General features: G+C 41.2%; 1 long non-coding RNA gene across 1 annotated transcript; it reads right to left on the reverse strand.

The window, feature by feature from the left end:
* Positions 1-1,136: 1,136 nt before the first annotated feature.
* Positions 1,137-2,288, reverse strand: LOC114011801 (uncharacterized). The gene is made up of 3 exons (XR_003553892.2): positions 2,202-2,288; positions 1,396-1,443; positions 1,137-1,223 (listed from the first exon to the last, which is right to left on the reverse strand). It is a non-coding gene; the product is annotated as an uncharacterized LOC114011801 (long non-coding RNA).
* Positions 2,289-2,946: the final 658 nt, after the last annotated feature.

Below are 2,946 nucleotides of genomic sequence, written 5' to 3' on the forward strand. Positions count from 1 at the left end.
ACATAACCAGGGCAAGAAAAGTGTGGTTTGGCTAAGGGCCCAAACCTAAGAATGAAAACACCTGCACGCAGGTAACCCACACCGACCCACAGAAGGGAAATGCACACGTGCTCTGATGTCCCCAGGAACTCTGGAGGAGTCAGCACAGGACGGGGCACATCCTTTCCCAAGTGCAGGTGAGGAGGTGTCGAAGGCAGGCTGGACCTTGGCAGTGAGCGGAGCTCTGGCAAGGCAGGCAGTGGAACATGAAGGGTCTGGAAACTCACTTTTTTTCCCACAGAAGAAACATTTTCTTCACACACACACCCTTCCCCCCCCCCCCCCCCCCCCCCCCAACAGCTAGTATTAGCAATGAATTATTTAACTCTGCAACAGCCTATGTTGCTAAAACTGTCTGGATCATGCTCTGGTCCGTCCCCATTAGCCAGTTCTTAGTTTGAGATAAGGATCCACAGAAGCGGTTGCTTACTGAGGTAGAGGCTAGAGGAGCTGCTGAGCGCACTGAAGGAACTGTAGCAGCAGCGATAAGATCCAAGGAATCTGCAGGCGTTTCATCTTTCTTGATTTTCTGAAACAAGACACAGCCTCATTACTAACCAAGGACTGAGAGAAAGATATACATCAAATTCCATGCATCTAAAATGCAATGCCCACACAGTTTATTTCTAGGACTTTCATTTTTCTTAGAAGCTCTACTTAGTTCAGATTGAAACCTCTTCGTGGGAAGCACTATGAAACTGTTTTGCACCTCAGTTTGTTCAACTTCAATCTTCCATCTCAACTACAGGGTTAAACCCTGGCATAGCTTTAGTCAGAGACAGGTTTAATGTGCCTTCAGAGGAGCTAAATTTCACCAAGCCCATCTATATTCCCAAGTAACACTAGTAAAATTATCAACTGCACAGCATTACTTATGCAAGCAACTGATAAAAAGATAGAGCAGCTAACTTAACTAATTTTTTTTCTTATTATTAGTCCCACCCTATTAGTTTATTGAAAAAAATATTTCAAAATTTTAGTTACCGAATTCTACTTTTAAAAGTTTGCATAAACTTTAAATGAAACAAAATATCAAGATTATTGAAGCAATTTGAAAATAAAACAAATTTTCAGAAATCAAATATACACACCTTCAATACAGTCGGTGTACGCAATGGTGAAGATGGTGGAGAACAGAAAAATCCTTCTGTCAAACCCAGTAAAAGATCATCTTCACTCACAGGCTATCACTAAAAAGAAAAAAAAAAAAAAGAGGATTTTAAGCCTTTTCATACACTAAGAATTGATCAGATAACACAATCTATCTCCACTTTTAAACTGAAGACTGGGAAACATTACTGACATTAGGGTAAGTAATTAATGAATGAACATTTATCTGAATATTCACGTTTTTACCTGGGGCTTTTCTTCTGGTTTTGGTAAGAGTGGTTTTCCATCTTTATCCTATAAAGAAAAATCCCCTTATATTAAACCGAGTACTCCTTAAATGACCACACAACACGAGAGCACTCTGAGAGCATTCACTGAATGACAGATAGGATAACACAAGAGAATGATCTATCTAGTAACTGCTAGCATCTACTGCTGTTACTCAAGGTGCCACTCAAAAAAAAAATTTAAAATACTATAATTTAAAAACATCTGAGTGCTGAAAATGGATTCATTGTGGGATCCTGAGCTTCCTTGCTTCATGTTCCAATCTCCATGGAAATAACATAATAAATAAAAGTTCCCAGCTTCCAGATTGTTAGCAGTAGTCCTGGATGCAAAGTCCGGAAAGGTTGTATCTTTTCACAATGGCAAGTGTTGTGCAAGTCTTGGCTATACCTTAGCAACCCGTTTATGTCAAATGAGTTGTGTGGTGATGTCTGTGAAAACACCACCTTGAAGCATTGGGGGTTTTTAACAGCTTTGACCAATTACAATTCATTAAATTCTAAAATACTAAAAGCTAATGAGAGATTCCAGTGCACTAATCTCAGCCAAAATTATTCATGTGTAGGTACTTACATCTAAGCCACTTCTGTGCCTACGTATGCATCTAACGATAGATGACAGATACTCAGAAACTACAACCAGAATGTTTATATACTATAAAAATGGGTGAACTAAACATCAATGTCTCAAAATGAAATGGCATTTCAGTTTCATCCACATATTCTGAAGAATGAAAGTAAGACTAAGCACATTAAATAAATTACTTTTTCTTCTGTTAATCTGTAATCTGGAGGAATTGTTTCTACATCTTCACCCAGTTTTTTTGCGTTGTTCCTGTTTGTTTGTCTCCTATGCAGGCAAAATAAAAACAGTATTAAGACAAACAAATAACTACATCCCAACAGAAATGCATATGAGCAAGCTTTCAAAGTCTTCATTCTCCTCATTCAAATTAGTCTTTCTGGTCCAATCCAACTACCAGACAAAAATTTCATTAAAATCAAATGAGAGTCTTTTCTCTTGAGAAGGAGGGTTGGAAGGGACCTCTGGACATCACCCCGCCCAACCCCCTGCTAAAGCAGGTCCACCTAGAGCAGGTTGCACAGAATCGCATCCAGGCAGGTTGCACAGAATCGCATCCAGGCAGGTTCTGAATGTCTCCAGAGAAGGAGACCCAACCAACCCTCTGGGCAGCCTGTGCCAGGGCCATGTCACCCTCAACGTAAAGATGTTTTTCCTCACATTTGGATGAAACTCGCTGGGTTCCAGTTTGTGCCCGTTGACCCTCATCCTGTCACTGGGCACCACTGAAAAAGAGCCTGGCCCCATCCTTTTGACACATGCCCTTAAGATATTTGCAGTCATGGATACGATCCCCTCTCAGCCTTCTCTTCTCCAGCTACACAGGCCCAGCTCTCTCAGCCTGTCCTCAGCAGGGAGATGCTCTGACCCCTCATCAGCTTCCTACCCCTCTGCTGGACCTTCTCCAGTAGGTCCCTGTCTCGCTTG

This window comes from Falco peregrinus, chromosome Z (assembly GCF_023634155.1).
Source record: "Falco peregrinus isolate bFalPer1 chromosome Z, bFalPer1.pri, whole genome shotgun sequence".
NCBI lineage: Eukaryota > Metazoa > Chordata > Aves > Falconiformes > Falconidae > Falco > Falco peregrinus.